This window comes from Podarcis pityusensis, assembly GCF_964106645.2.
Source record: "Podarcis pityusensis genome assembly, chromosome: 14".
Lineage (NCBI taxonomy): Eukaryota > Metazoa > Chordata > Lepidosauria > Squamata > Lacertidae > Podarcis > Podarcis pityusensis.
The window spans coordinates 26,115,565-26,131,571 of NC_138039.1; the positions used below are offsets into that span (position 1 = coordinate 26,115,565).

The 16,007-nt window shown below is 51.5% G+C and overlaps 1 protein-coding gene across 1 annotated transcript in view; it reads right to left on the reverse strand.

Annotated features, from left to right (window-relative positions):
* SEMA4B (semaphorin 4B) overlaps positions 1–7,985 on the reverse strand; it is a 35,731-nt gene extending 27,746 nt beyond the window's left edge. Inside the window, exons 1-2 of the mRNA XM_080982127.1 lie at positions 7,866–7,985; positions 6,286–6,392 (exon numbers count right to left, since the gene is read on the reverse strand). The gene's annotated coding sequence lies outside the window, so the exon portion shown is untranslated. The remainder of the gene's footprint in view (positions 1–6,285; positions 6,393–7,865) is intronic.
* Positions 7,986–16,007: the final 8,022 nt, after the last annotated feature.

The following is a 16,007-nucleotide window of genomic DNA, read 5'->3' on the forward strand; positions in this document are numbered from 1 at the left end:
GCTCTTCTGATGTTCTTCAGATTAGAACTCAACCCCTCCATCAAGAATAATTAGAGAGCTGAAGCTTCCTAGCTTAAACCACAGCTGCAATCTGCGGTGCACATGGGCCTGCTTGCCTGCCTTGGAAGGTTCCCCAGAAATGTCAGGACAAAATACAGCTGCTGGGCTGGGACTGGCTCTAGAGAAGACCCCTGGCCACCAGGCTGCTGCCCATCCATTTTTGGGCACAATTCAAAGTGCTGCCCATTAAAGGCCTGATGTCATCTCAGTGCCAGGCAAAGGACTTCTGCGTTTCCTTACAGCTTTAAGCTGTAAACTGGCTATGGGTTTTTGTTTTGTTTTGCTGCTTTCTTTTTTATTACTGCTGGATTTATATTTATTGCTACGTGTGTCTGTTTTCAATTATACTGTTGGAAGCCACCCTGGGGGCTTTTATGTAATAGCAGCTTTACAATATCAGGCAGGCACAGCTGTGGATCTTTCCTCCTCCTCCCAGATAAGCCCACCTGGACTTTATGATTGTCACCTGAGCCCTCCAGTAGAAGCCCTCTGACGTCTGGTGGGTGGCAACTGTGGAGAGAGAGAGGACCCAGTGCAGTGCCCACCTCAGCATCGGCAACCAAGACTCTCGTCTGGTGTTGATGTCCTTTGGGTGCCAGGCAAAGATGCTCTTATTGCTCACCCAACATATTTTGGAGCTGGTTTTAACTGAAGTCCTCTTCAGGCACTACAGTGGTACCTCGGGTTACATATGCTTCAGGTTACAGACACTTCAGGTTACAGACTCCACTAACCCAGAAATAGTACCTTGGGTTAAGAACTTTGCTTCAGGATAAGAACAGAAATCGTGCTTCAGCGGCGCGGCAGCAGCGAGAGGCCCCATTAGCTAAAGTGGTGCTTCAGGTTAAGAACAGTTTCAGGTTAAGAAAGGACCTCCGGAACGAATTACCGTATTTTTTCTCTATAAGACTCACTTTTTCCCTCCTAAAAAGTAAGGGGAAATGTGTGTGCGTCTTATGGAGCAAATGCAGGCTGCGCAGCTATCCCAGAAACCAGAACAGCAAGAGGGATTGCTGCTTTCACTGCGCAGCGATCCCTCTTGTTGTTCTGGCTTCTGAGATTCAGAATATTTTTTTTCTTGTTTTCCTCCTCCAAAAACTAGGTGCGTCTTATGGTCTGGTGCGTCTTACAGAGTGAAAAATCTGGTAAGTATGTAACCAGAGGTACCACTGTATTTAGTCCCTTCCTTCTGATGCAGGAAGTCTCCTGCACTGGAGGAGCATTTGTGGGGAGCCTCCATGAGCACAGGAAGCTCCTTGCTTCAGGAATAGCAGTCAAACGATGGAGAAGCTAGAAGGAGCTGAGCAATGATTTGGCAGTGCTGTTCCATTATGCGTGTGCTTCCTCTTCAGGGCAGTAATGTCTAAAGACGGTATGTGTTGTATTGTTGTGCTGTATTTTGAGTTTTTATTTATTCAAATATTTATAACCCACCACCTTCTAAAAGTTGTTCACATGCTGTTTTAAGCTCATAAAGACAGCAGCAATTTCAATAGAACCACTAATTTTAAAAGAAATTCAAGCACAGCATATGAAATAATCAAACATAGGCTGGAACAGAAACATCTTCAGAGTTTCCTTAAAGTCTATCAGTGTCCAAGATGTACATCTCTCCCTGGAGAGAGGCTTCCAGAGATGTGGGATCTCCACTCAAAAGACCCTGTCCCTGCTGCCCACCAATCTAACCTCTCCTGCTAGCAGGCCAGACCTCAGGACTTCAGGCACTGATCTCAACGTTCAGGTGGGCAAACAGCTCTTCAGGTAACCTGGTCCTAAACGGTTTAAGCCCTTGAAGACCAAAACTAGCACCTTGAACTGGGCACAGGAATGAACAGGCAGTCACTTTAACCAGTACAGTATAGGTGCGATATAACCTCGGCAGCCACTTTCTATAACTATTACAGGTTCAAAACCACCTTCAAAGACAGTCCCACCCAGAGCATCTTGGAACAGGTATGAGCAATTTCATCAGCAAAATGCAAAGCCAACTGGTCATGGCAGACCCTGCAAGGCTCCAGATGCTGACCCATCAGGGCCTGAGATGTGTGCATCCCCAACCACAGCAAAAAAAATACTCCATTAGCTTTCATTTCACAAGTCAGTTGCTCTGAGAGGTTTTAGAGCTGAAGCAAAGGGTCGGATACCATCACTCTGAACAAATAGAGGCTGTACTTCAAGGAAGGAGAATCCCCAAGTCACCTATGCACAGAACTCTATCCCCCTCTCTTTCTGCTTCCCTTCCACATCCAGCAACCACAGCACCCTTGTGGGGTGGTTCTAAGCATTAAGAAGCCCCCTGAGCTCTGGGAAGCCCTGTGTGAAGGAGAAACCTTTTGGCATTGCCTGCATTTAAGGGAGAAGCAGAGAGGGAGGCATGCTCATGGCAGAGAACATGGCTCCTGTGGCCTTCCAGTTCACATATAATGGAGGAGCAGTTCCTGAGCATCATGGCAGGAACTGCCATGTGACTTTCAGAAAGGAAGAACTCCCACTTTTGCCTTGAACTCAGTGCAGATATTTGCTCTCTCAACTCTTCCAGGGAAATTATGACCCTGGGAGCCCTGGCAGGGGCCCATCCGCACCCTGTCTTTGCACAAAAAGGGAGTACACAGAACCATCACCTCTCCCCTCACTTTAGGAAAACAAACTGTGCAGCAAGAGGAGCAAGCACTCGAGGAGATGGAGGAGGGTTTCAATGCACAGGCTTGGCCCTAAACAAAAAGGATTCTCCCTGCTTCCCCTTCTTTGGGGCGCTGGGATGGTTGAGCAGGCTTCTTTCCTCCCAAACACAGCTGTCAGAAGGGAGAGGAGGATGAAGAGGGTCCAGGTGGGACTCTACTCAGAAGCCCCCTCGAGGACCTCCTCACTGCATCCGTCCAGCAGTAACCACGGCAACCCGTGATGAATGCCTGCCACTTGGTTTGCCATGGCAACGGAGGAGCATGAGAGAATGGCCCCGGGAACTAGCAAGGGTCGAGGTGGTGGGTCAGTGAGCATTGGCATCAGCACGGGGAGGATCAGGGGCCCAGCGGAGCGAAGTGGGGGAGAGAGAGAGGCGGGGGAGGAAGTGGGGGAGGAGGAAAGGCAGTGGCTGTTTTCATCTTCCCAGAGGGAGGGTGGCCAAGATGTGGCTCTGGATTAGTCCCAAGCAAACGGTGGCAGCAGAGGCAGCAGCAGCACCCATTGCAAAAGGAGGGAGGCAAAGCCCTGGCAGCCAGGACAAAAGCAGCTTGGGAGAGAGGCCAACTTCACCCCAGGCCTCCCCTTTCCTGGGCCGAGAGATGGAAGGAGGGAGCAAAGCTCCCCAAGGGCAGCCAGAGGCTGGGAGAGAGGAGGGGGCTAGAGGGCTTGAAGCCCAACAGCCCAGCGCTTCTGCCCTTCCCTTTGCAATCCTGCAATTTGCCTGCAGAGGTGCTCAGGCATCTCCAGTGGCAGGTGGGTTTCTAATACCGTTATCGTTACACAACCCCAGCACTGAAACAAATGCATCAATTCAACTGGGCAGAGGCAATGGATAAATGGGGGGGGGGACGGACTGGCAGACCATGCCTGGAGTAAGGAGGCGCTCTTGTGGGCTTGGGTCCCTTTCTTCCATCTACAGACCTCACAGCCACACCCCCATGCTGGGGCTCCTTGCTTGTTGTGGACTAGCACCTTGGGGAGCCTCCTGTTGGGAACAAGGTGGCCAGGAGGGCAAATGTCAAAGTGAGCACGCACTCCTTCCTTATCAGAAAGGCAGTTAGTCCCCTGCTGAGCCTTCTCTTGGACTCTCCTCCACTTCCAGACATTAGGAAAGGAAGCCTGGAGGCTAAGATTCCAGGTGGCTGCCCAGGTGGCTAGCTAGCTGGCTGGCTGCCCACCCACAGGACACCTCTGGGCCTGAGAAAAATGCAGCCAGCCAGCTTTGCTTGGCCCAGGTCTATTGTCGTGCCCTGGGATTTGGGAGGAAGGGATCCTCAAGCACACAATCAATGGTGTCATTTGATCTCCTAGCTCAGGGCAGGGCCCAGATTTGGTTGCAGGCAGGGGCAGGCAGCTGGGAGACCAGCCTGTAGAAGCTGGGTAGGAGCTCAGCACTGGCCCTTTCAGCCTTCAGACAAGGGAAGGGCAAGCCCATGCCCTGTCGCCTATATAGGATCCAGGTGCTGTGTTGGGGGTGGGAGAGAGGGAGCCCCTGCAAAGTATTGGGAGACAGACCACCATGTGCCCCCTCCACCACTGCCTGCCCTCAGGGACTCTTCCACATTTAAAGTGCATGACTTCCCCCAAAGAATCCTACAGTTTGTTAAGGGTGCTGAAAATTGTAGCTCTCTGAGGAGTAAGCTACAGGATTCCGTGCACTTTCAATGTGTATGGGTGGGTGTGACCCACTGCAGTGCTGGGTGCTGTCCTACTGCCAATGCTGAAGCAAGATCCAGCCACTGGTCCAGTCGGATGACCCAGTGCTGACCTTCAGATGCCCCCTCTTCTCCCTGGGAGAAAAAACTCTCCCCAGTCACTGCCAACCAGGCTGGCTGGGACACACATGAGCGAGTGCTTTCTTGGGTTGCCTCTTCCTTGCCCAGTACTGTCAGCATGCATGTGGGGAGCAGCTCAGAGGAGCCATGTCCTAAGCCACGCTGACTCAATCAAGATGCCCTGTGCCCTCCTCCCATGGCAGAGAGACCCAGCAAGGGCCACTGATGACTCCAAAGAGTGCAAGCAGGCTGCCAGAGAGGCTGTTCCTCTTTGCAACTGCAACTGATGTTGGAATCCGCCCCCCTAAGGTCACAGCATTCCCACAGAGGGCTGTACAGTCATGGCTTCTGCCAGTTCCTGGAGGGCACCAAGGCTGGCAGAAACAAAGGCAGGTGGAGGGAGAGATTCAGCCACATAAAACAAAACAGCAATTCTGTAAGGCAGCTCCCATGGGCAAATGCCAGGCCGTCAGCACCACAGCAGGGCCCACAATCTCATGATTATCGGCTTGTGGTAACAGAGAGGTTGGGTTTTATTTAATTTTTTTGCTGGTGGCACCAGTGTTGTGGAATGCCTTCCCTGATGAAATTCGAGACACCCCATTACAGTTGGCATTCTGCCACCACCTGGTTACACAGCTGCTTAGGTAAGCCTTTCCCTGAACTTGAACTTGTGGTTTTATTGTTTTCACTGCTTTTTTCAAACTGTCTTTCATTGTCATGCTTTCTAATTTGTTTGTTTCATTGTAAATTCAAATTAAGGGTGTTTTGATGCCACTGTGTACTCTGCATATTGGTTTTGTAAACTGCTTAGAAACCATTTTGGCATCTACGCGGTACATAAATTAATAAATAATCACCACTCCTCCCTGCTTCTAGGTAAAGGAACCCCTGACCATTAGGTCCAGTCATGGCCGACCCTGGGGTTGTGGTGCTCATCTCGCTTTATTGGCTGAGGGAGCGGCGTACAGCTTCCGGGTCATGTGGCCAGCATGACAAAGCCACTTCTGGCGAACCAGAACAGTGCACGGAAACGCCGTTTACCTTCCTGTCGGAGTGGTACCTATTTATCTACTTGCACTTTGATGTGCTTTCGAACTGCTAGGTTGGCAGGAGCAGGGACCGAGCTCACCCCGTGGTGAGGATTTGAACCGCTGACCTTCTGATCAGCAAGTCCTAGGCTCTGTGGTTTAACCCACAGCGCCACCTGCGTCCCTGCTTCTAGCTTTCCAATAAAGCCAAGGGGGAAATACTCTGATCTGACTGTTCCAGGCAACTTCCTTTATTTCCGTTGATGCCCTGGTGGAAGTTGAGTTGTTCTCAAACATTTTGGTGGGGAGGTTGGAGAGAAGGAAGGAAATGTCTGCCACTCTAAAAACATGGTGACTCCCAATCCCTTCTTCCTTCCCCCCTCCCAACACACACACTACCCTTAAATGGCTCGGGATATTGTCAGAAAGAAAGATATGTGGCTGTGAGCCGCCTCCCACCATATGACACCAGGGGAAGCCCTCCTCAATAACCCTGGTGGGTCCCACTATTGTAGGCTGGGGTTCATAGAATGGCACTTGGCCATGGAAGGCCCCAAATTCATTGGAGGGGAGAGCCTTTTTTGCAGGCAGGTTCCCTCATTGATTGCCCAGCCTTTCCCAGAAGATGCCAAATACCCTCTTGGCTGGCAGCTGCTTCGACTTCTTTGCCCATTTGTCGAGGCTTCATCTCATAAAGGAAGCACATGAGCTGACAGGCTGAGGGTCCTCACACTCACCTCCTTCAGTTCTGAGCAGCTGGCATAGGTGCGAAGATGCAAGGAACTAGTTTCACCTGGCCGGGAAGCCAGCAATGCTGAGGTCAGCTGAGGCTTTCAGAATGGACCTAGGAGAGGGGGAGAAGGAAATAAGGTTTTGAATATGAAAATTCCCAACCAAGTCGGAATAGTTGGAAGATGTAGTCTATCTCAGCCTTCCCCAGCCTGAAGCTCTCAAGATGTCATGGTCCACTGACAGGAAGTGCAAAGTTCTCTGCAACATGGGCAGCTGGTGCAGCAGGAAAGAGGTTTTGGGGATGACTGGTATTTGTTTATTGCATTTCTATCCCAGCTTTTCCTCCAAGGAGCTCAAGGTGGTGTGCATGTGGATCCCCGATCCACAACACCCATGTGTTGAGAGACAGTACCTGGCCCAGTGAGCTTCATGGGGATTTGAACCCCGGTTTCCCGGGTCCTAGTCTGACACACTAATCCAGTGTTTCTCAAACTTGGGTCCCCATCTGTTGTTGGACAACAGCTTCCATCATCCCTGACCACAGGTGCTCTAGCTAGGAATGATGGAAGTTGTAGTCCAACAACCGATGGGGCCTCAAGTTTGAGAGAATTGAGGAAGAGTGAACCATATACACTACCTCGAACTCACAAGATTGAATATAAAAGCAATTAAAAACTATGTTCCTATACAGCAGGTGCTTTCCTAGGGTTCTGGGGGGACAGTCTCTCTCTCTCTTTCCCTCCCTCCCTTTCTCTTTCTCTCTCCGCCGCCCCCCTGTGGCAGACAGTCCTTCCGAAATGCACTTTTGTTCACAGCTTCTGTGGCAAAATCTGAGTTGGCAAGCATGCTCTATCCAAGACAGATACAAACATTTGTTAATGGGTGCCCAGATTGGCAGCACAGCCTGGTGTGGGGGAACAGCAGATGAAGGATTTTGCAAATGCAGGCAATATAGTGGGGGGGGGCATTAGAACCCCGCTTGTGATGCCTTCCTCTCCTTGCCTCAGGGTGGCCCTTGAGGGCTGGCTGTGGGGTGACCGGGGGTCTGGTCCAGCGCCTTGCTGAGATGGGTGGGGCACGTGGGCATCACGTTGTTTTGCTTGCCAAGGGCCACGGCTGAACCCCAGAGTTCAGGAGGGGTCAGTCCCAGCTCCGTTACAAGCTCTGTTGGTTGTCACATCCCCAGCCTAAGGCTAAACTTGCGGGGGGGGGGCGCGCCAGAGGGGCCATCACCTGCGCCCCTCTAATGCTGAAAAGAGCCATTCAGACGGCCACACACACCCCCCAAATCTCGGAAGCCCTTTAGCTATATAAAATGCCTCTGCGCCTCCCACGCTAAATTTCGATGATAACTGAAGGGACTTTCTCTGGGAGGGGGAGTGCAAAATTCCTGGCGCGCTATTGTGCCAGGGAAAAGGGGCTTCCCTCCGCCTGCCCTGCCTCTGCCGGGAAAAAAAGACTCTCGGCACATGGGCAGAGAAACTGTCTGTCTTGGCTGCTAACAGGTCTCGGGGCTGAGTCCCGTCACAGAGCCAGTCTTTGAAGGCAGAGACACCCCCGGCCCACCCGCCTCTCTCTCTCTCACCTCCTGCACAGACGCGACCCCTTGTCCCCGGCCCCAGCCTCTCCTGCCGTGGCCCGCCGTCGCCTTTCTTTGTGGTGCGTCCCTCCCTGTCTGTGCCGGAATCGCGGGGCGCCGTCGGGGTGGGGGGAGGGATCGGGGCGGTGCTTCCAGACCAACTGGTGACATCAAGAAAGGGAGGAGATGGGGGGGGGGTTGAATACGGGGAGGGGTCCACACAATGCAGAGGCGGGGGTGTGGCGGGCTGGTCGGAGGCTGGGGAGGGGGCGGGACCCCGAAATGTCACCCAACCCCCCTGGACAGAATATCCTCCTGTCCCTATGCCAGGTAAGCACGACCCTCACCCCGGTCAGCCGAAGATGCTGCAAAAGGTGGTCCCTTTCAAACAGCAAGAGAGACCCCCTGCGCCCCCCGTTGTCAGTTCCTGGCCAAATCAGTGGAGGAAACGGGCAAGGCGCGCGTTAATCTCTGCCAGGGGAAGTGGAAGAGGGAGAGGGAGAGGGAGAGGTGTGGGGCTGATTCTTGGCAGGGGGGAGCGGGATTCCCTTCTGACCACCGCTCGGACCAGCGGAGCAGCGGCAGCCCCAGGGCTGCATTGAGGACAGCAGCAGGAGCCCCGCCCCCCGATTTTGGCTTCCTCCCGGCTCCCAGGTTGGGTCGAGTTCAAATCCTTCCCCTCCCCCGTCCATAGCATTCCCTGCTGCCTATTCGGATGATTGTAAGCCGCTTGCGGGCAGAGACCGCTCCCTTCCATTTCCTTATGCAACTCGATCAATGCCCTCCAGGGGGCGCTCCTGCAGGGAGGATTTTCCAGAATGCGGAATTAAGCGAAGGGATTCCCGAAGGCGAAAGCAAGCGGCGCCGCCACGGAGCGAGGGAGCAACGCCCTCTGGTGGGCAATGGCGGGATGCACATGGAGACCTATAAGGCGGTTGGTTCCTGGAGGGGCGCCTTTGTTCATCCAGGGAAGCCCCTACAACAGGGGTCAACAAACATTTTCAGCAGGGGGCCGGTCTACTGTCCCTCAGACCTTGTAGGGGGCCGGACTATATGTTGCCATGAATATCACCCGCATTTTTTGCAAAAACCCTTATTGGGACCAACCCCTACGTTGCCCAAATGTGATTTTTTTGGGGGGGGGGGTGTTCCCACATACACCCACGCTGCTTCCTTTGTGTTTTACTCGTTGACAGTTATTTTTTCTCTTGTAAGGCAGGGTGGGGGTCTGAGGTAAGCGCGCCATTTCTGTCAGCCCTGGAGAGCGTTTGCGCAGGTGTGGGTGAAGGGAAAAGCTGTTGGCCACGCTAAGTCAGGCCAGTGCCGCTCAGGCAAAAACGTTCTTTTCCCTGCGTGAGGGAAGACAAGGCGGCGGCTATTTACCTTTCCATGGCTCACACCGTGTAGCTAACAAGCGGCCTCCCCAGCAGAACGCAGAACTGCTTTGGAGTGCAGCCCCCCAGGCGCTCCCCGCTTCCTTTGCGGGGAGCACCGCCACCTCAGACACCAGCAGGCGTCGCTCCTTAGGCGCCTCTGAGCCCCTGCTGCTGCAACTGCCCTTCCTGAGGTCAGTTGCTGGCAGCTCCATGGTGGAAATCCGAACTGTGGCTCCTTTTCCCTCTTCCCCACCCCCCACCCTGGAAGAAAAGGTTGCTGCGCGTGCATCACAGATGAAGAAGGGGCTTGTCTCAAGCAGCCGCTCGCCTCACTTTTGACCCCCAAGCCTGGCTGAGTCGCAAAAAGCATCATGCGCGCTCACGCACTATGCCGGCTGCCTGGATTCCTGGACCGTCCACAGGCCAGATCTAGAAGGCAATTGGGCCTGATCTGGTCCGCGGACCTTGGTTTGCCGACCCATGCCCTACAAGGACAGGTGTCTGTTCCAGTGATCTTCCTTGGCGAAATGCCAGCAGCAGAAGAAAGGAAAGCAACATTGACTTTGACTGTCTTTGGCTTCCAGCTCAAACCCACTAAGAAGTATTCCAAGAAAACCAGCAAAATAAAATGAAGGTTAAAGAGCAAAATGTGTCCTGAGCTGTATTGGTTCATGTAGGGAATAGAACACCTCCAAACCACAAGAGAGCAACCTTTTCACTAGGAGAAAGGCAGGAGGGAGGGAGGAAGATTCCAGGTTCTCCAGGCCTCCTCTCCAGGCCGGTTGTGAAGCAAAAGACAAAACGGAGAGAGAAAAAGTAACAGAGACACAGCATGTGTCCTTCCCGGAGCCAGACTATTGTTCCATCTAGCTTAGCACTGTCTACACGGACTGGCAGAAGCTCTCCAGGGTTTCAGGCAGGGTTATCTCCCATCCTTACCTGGAAATGCCACCAGAAATTGGGCCTAGGACCTTCTGTATGCAAAGTGGATGATGATGATAAAAAAACTGTTTCCTTAAATATTGTGCTTATCTTTCTTATTCTTGATGTATAAATGAAGTGAGAGTACCTGAAGGAAGGCCTTCTCCTGTATGTACCAGCCCAATTCAAGGATCCTTGGATGAGCTTGTCTTGCGTATGTGCTGAGATCCTTCCTGCAACAACCCAAATAAGGGACTTTTCTGTTGTGGCACCCAGCTTCTGGAATGGCCTCTCCTTTGAAATAAGGCACCAGCGTTGATGGGCTTTTCCTGCTTGCTGAAGTCAACCCAGAAGGCATTTTTGGGTGACATCTGGCTGGCCTGTGATGTATTTTATTACTGTATATATTTTAATGTACCAGTTTTAATATAATTGCATTGTTTTGAACCACCATGGTATTATTAATGAAGGGTGGTATAAAAATATTTTTCAGGAATAAGGAGTTTGTAGAATCAATTCTTTGAGTGAGCATCTTTTTTCTGGCTTCAGCTAATATTGTCTCCTTTGTTTTATTGTGCATAAATCTTGCAAGTCCCCTCCACTGGGATCTTTGCTTCTCCATAGGAGAAAGATGGTGTGTGCTTTATTGTGGAGGCTGCAGTCGTGTCAGGGCTCAGGGGCAAAGAGTGGCACCAGCTTCCAAGCCTGCTCAGGACTTACCTTCAGTGCATGGGGGTCTTGCCCATTTCTTCCAGTTCCAGGAGCTGGCCAAGTCAACTTCCAAGGGAGATTTCTGTGCCTGAACCTACTATTGCTTTAGCAAAGTCGGAAAATGAAGCTTTTGGTGGCCATCTTTTTCAAGGTCTTCTTGTTTGAGATACTCTTCATTTATATTTTTACAACGCATCGTGTACTTTGTTCTGCAGCTCAGCTGCGCTATCTCTTATGTTTGCAGTTTGTTTAAGAGTTGCCTGGACCTCATTTAACTGCTGTCTGAGTGGTCAAGCTTAGAAGCTTATTAAGTGTTTTAAGTTCAAGAGAAGTCATGGGTTAGCTTTGTTTGCTTGTTTCCTGGGCTGTTCTTTCCTGCTCTGCTCTCCAACTGATGCTATGTCTCATTCCGTCCCACTAAGTATTTAGTTTCTCCTTTTTTCAGGTGTTCCTTTCTGTCTGGGGAGCCCTTTGGGTAGGAAGGGGTATCCTGTGGGGGCTCTCCAGATGTTTGTGGACAACAATTCCCATCTCCCCTGACCATTGGCTATTCTGCATTTGGGTGCCTGTTTGTTCTCACTGGTCAATACCCTGCCCCCCATGAAGCTTCTGAGATTATTTCTGCTTGTTTGTGACTTTTCCTTCCCACCTCTCTTCCAGTCTGGAACACACAGATGCCAATGACAAAAATTAAATAAAATCACCATGCAGCAATAAGACACAGTAAGAACCACAAGAGGACTCTAATGCAGACTAGCAACTTTTGGTCACCAAGACCAATCCCAAATAAATTGGTTCATTTATATAATGGGACCAAAACTGAACTTTCCAAGCCGAGATCATAGACTCATAGAATTGTAGGGTTGGAAGGGATCCCCAAGGGTAATCTAATCTAACCCCTTGCAATGCAGGAATCACACCTAAAGAATCCCTGACAGGAGGCCATCCAACCTCTGTAATCCAGTTGAAACATTTCTGTTTAAACCATCCTGCTTTTGAAAGCATTGCCATATGGGCATGAGCCTTAGCAAGCAGCATAGGTGGGGGTTTTTTTTGAGAGAGAGAGAATCTTTATAAATATCTGCACATAAAAAAAGTTGCCTCGTTTGTCCAAGAGACAAACATGGCTTCATTGGATCTAAGCTAGTGTATTTGCTTCTGTACCATAAACACACATGGACCTACAGACCCTGCAGATCTGTCCATGCTGCAGATGCAACTTCAGGCTCTGGGTACAGAAGATATTTGCACCACAGGTAAGTAGAAGGTAAGAAGAAATGCCAGAATCTAGCCCTCATTGCTACTGGTGAGTGGCTGCATCTTTTTACAATCAGGGCCAATTAGGGCGATGGGGGGCCGGCAGGCAGGATGGCCATTTGGCCAGGGTCCTCAAGCTCAAATTGGGCCTCAGATTTAGACACTTTTGAGTTTTTGGTTTTTCCAGAAGTAGGGCGTTTGTATGCAGCCTGTTACAATAGGGGCCCTGCCAAGAGCTAGGACTCCAGCTGCACAGCTGCAAATAAAACATCTTAAGTGTGTTGTGTGACACTAGATGGTGACAGTGAGCTATGGCAAATTCAATGTATTTTTTAAAACGTTTTTTAAAAAAGCATTTTCACAGTGGGTTTTTTTTTTTTAATATGTGTGTAGATTCCACTCAAGTTCTCTTTCTGTTTTCTCACTCTAACTCTGTGAGAGATGTCAGAAGAGCCAACTTGTGCAATGCCACACATTGTGTATAGGCACAAGGGGTGGGTGGGTTGTTTTTGCAAGCAGAGCCACTCCATTTTCACCCTCTCCTAAACATGCAATATGCCTAATCTTGGAGCTGAGAGACACATATTGTCTCTCCAGGCCTGCCTGAAAAGCACATTGCGGTCTGCAAAGGACCACAGTCTAGGCGGTGCCTAAATCCAACAAGACAACTTTTGCAACCCATGAGAAGATTTTACACGCCGTAATTATGAGGAAACGTTGTGCTTTAATGTCTGTTAAGTCATCAAGTCTGTGCTCAATTAAAAGATCTTGTCTGAAAGTTGGCGAGGCTGGCAATTCCAGAAGATCACAGCTGCTGTTGAAAGGGATCCTGGGCAAATGCAGAGTTTGCATGGAAGGGTGCCCAACCCTGCCTGCAACCAACCAGGGTGCCAAACTGACACCCTTTCCTGCCCCGTGGGAAGCAGAGTCAAGGAGGCCCAAGTGAGAAGGAGAGCAGTACTAAGCCTCTTCCTAAGTAGGGGAGGTAAACAGGCTGGCCTCCTGGAGTGCCTCTGGGTCTGGCTCCTTGGCTCAGTCAATCAAAGAATACTAGGAACATAAGAAGAAACTGCCAGATCAGGCCAAATTGGCTCATGTAGTCCTGTATCCTGTACTCACAGCAGCCAGCCAGATGCTGGTGGGAAACCTGAAAGAACGATTTGAGCACATGAGCCCTCTCCCCTCCTGGATCCATTGCCTAAGCCTGTCCAGCACCAAGGAGGCCTCCTCTAAGATGAAGCCAGTCATGGCCAGAGTGGCCAACTCTTGCCAAGTAATTCTAGCCTGGAGCCCAGCATGCTGCCAGGGGAGCAGCCCAGTGGCTCAGGGCAAACCAGCCATGCCCAGGAGGCAAGAAGCAGAGGCTGGTGCTTCAAGTATGAAGTTCGCCAAAAAACATGTGCTTTCTAATCTCCAATGGCCAAGCAGTACATCCACCCAACACAGTTCAGATGCCAATTGTCTCATGAGTAGCAACTATAAGTGAGCCCAGTGCAGGTGTCTCAAGCAGCTGGTGAGCGCTGCAGCAAATAGCATGTCAAGCTGCAGGTCCAGTGCAGTCTTATGCACAGTCATTCTAGAAGACATCTACCCATTTCACAGATAGGTAGTCTAAAGGATGGGAATCCATTACAGAGAACTGAAAGCACCTGAAGAACAAACGACTGGTCTGTTCATGCATGAAAAGGTCAAAGAATTTTGAGCATGTAGGAAAGAAGCAGTTATATTCTGTTGTCACAAGTGCTCACACTCAGCATGGGCCAGTGCAGCCCAGACTGAGTGACCCCCACAGCCCTGGAGATTTCCTCTCTCTCACATACAGGGAACCCTGGCTCTGCCCTGGTGCCCCCTAGCTGGGCGGGCCTTCCTGCCCCCCTCTACTCTCTTCCCCAGGGGGATGTCCAACTGGCCAACCACTGGGTAGATGAGGCTGGGTAAGGGGGAACCTCCAAAGCAGAGCTTTGCCTACAACTTCCATCATCCTTCACTGTTGCCTCATTATGCCTGGGGCTGATGGGAGTTGCAGTCCATGCATGCTCCCTGTGATCTAGTCAAGAACACTGGTCTATCAAGCTTAGTGGCACTTCCACCAGGACTGGAGTGGGGCGAGCCTTTGGCCCTCTACATGCTGCTGGACTCCCCAGCTCCCGTTTGGTTGGAACTTTGATGGGTGGAGATGTAGGGGTCAGCTATATGGTGCCCTTGAGGCAGAGCTTTGGGGCAGAAGCCCCCACTTGGTAGAATGGGCAGGACAATGCCACCCCATACACAGCCAGCACACAACCCTAAAGGGGGTGATGGGCAGAATTAAACTGAATTAAGTCCAAAGTCTAAAATTGCCCAACTGCTCTGCTGGCTGAGGCCTTGCAGCCAAGAGGGCAGAGGGGCAACTCCTCCTCTCTCCCCAAACTCAAGCTGGGGTGGTCTTGGCAGGCTGCTTCCTGATTGGTGGTGTTGCTGGTGAGTGTGTTTGTGTGACTCCTTTCTTGTGTTTCTGCCCTGAGAGCATGTAAGGTCCCGGCTGTGTCAGTCAATCAAAGTTTATTGTTCTAGCCAAAGGCTAGAAACCTGCAGCCACAGTCCCAATAAAACAATAGAGATCATACATCCATAATATGAGGCAACATCAGTGATGTAAGACAGAGGTTGCCAGATACACCCACAAACTCAAATCCAGTTTGATTTCAAATTAAACCTCCAAATTACCACAACTTTATAGTGTTCTATTGAACTCCCTTTTCCTGATAGTTATTTGCAGCTGGTGGATAGAGGGCCACACTGTGTGTTACAAAACTATTCTTGTCACCCAAAGGAAACTGGACCGTTTCTGCCGGGATGCACCTGCTTGCTTCTGTGAACAAAGGTTTCAGAAAACGATCTTTTGGGTCTCTATATAAGGGGCAGACTAACAGATGTTTAACAGTGATGTGTTCCAACTGAGGCTGACCACAGATACAAGGATTAAAAAAATTCAAGGAAGAGGAGCATAGCTTTGCACTACCTCCACTGCTGGAGGCAGGATGCCTCTAAATGCCAGCTGCTGGGGATCACAAGTGGTCTGCTTGTGGCCTTCCTTTTGCAGTATCTGGTTGGTCACCATGAGGACAAGATTCTGGGTGGCCCCTCTTTGGACTGATCCAGCAGCCAGGCTGTTCTTGTGTTTTGACCTTAACAGCTGAGCCAGTGCTGACCCTGGGTGGTTCAAGCCCAGAGCAAAGCAAGGGCTGCTTGGATTGCACTGTGTTCAGTGTCAGCTCCGATCCCCACCATGCCCACGGGTACTAACCCTCCAGTCCCAGCGCCTGCCTTCCCAAAGGGGCTCTCCCTCCCTTTGGTTGGGTTGTCAAGAGGGCTTCTTGCACCTCCAGGCGGAATGGAAGCAGGGGCCCTCGTAGGAAGTCCTCACGGGGCTTCTCTCTTGGGCACCACCCTGCAAGGCGCAGGGGTGCCAAGGTTGCCCTTCCAGCTCAGCCTGGACCCTGATCTGCTCCGCTCCGGCCCCTCTTCCCCGGGGCTATTTGCTGCGAGCTCCTGGATTAGTGGCGACCGGCGGCTGCCGTCTGTGTGCAAACAAATGGCGCAATGCCCTCCGGCTCTACCAATGCCCTTCAGCCCCGACGGCGGCCCAGGCAGGCCACGTCCAGCACAGGAGCGCATCCTGGGAAGCTGGCCTTGGCCTCTCGTCTCGATGGATGTTTTTTATCAGTAGCCAGGCCTGGCCTTGGCGCTCCCGCCCGCCCGCCTGTCTGGCGGCTGCAGCTACTGTTACCCGAGCACAAGGCGAAGCAGTGGGGAGTAAGCTGGGTATCCCTCCCTGCTGGGCGTCTAGGGCACCCCGCCGCCCAGCGCCCCCGCGAAGGCCACATTTGTAACGCGGGGGGGG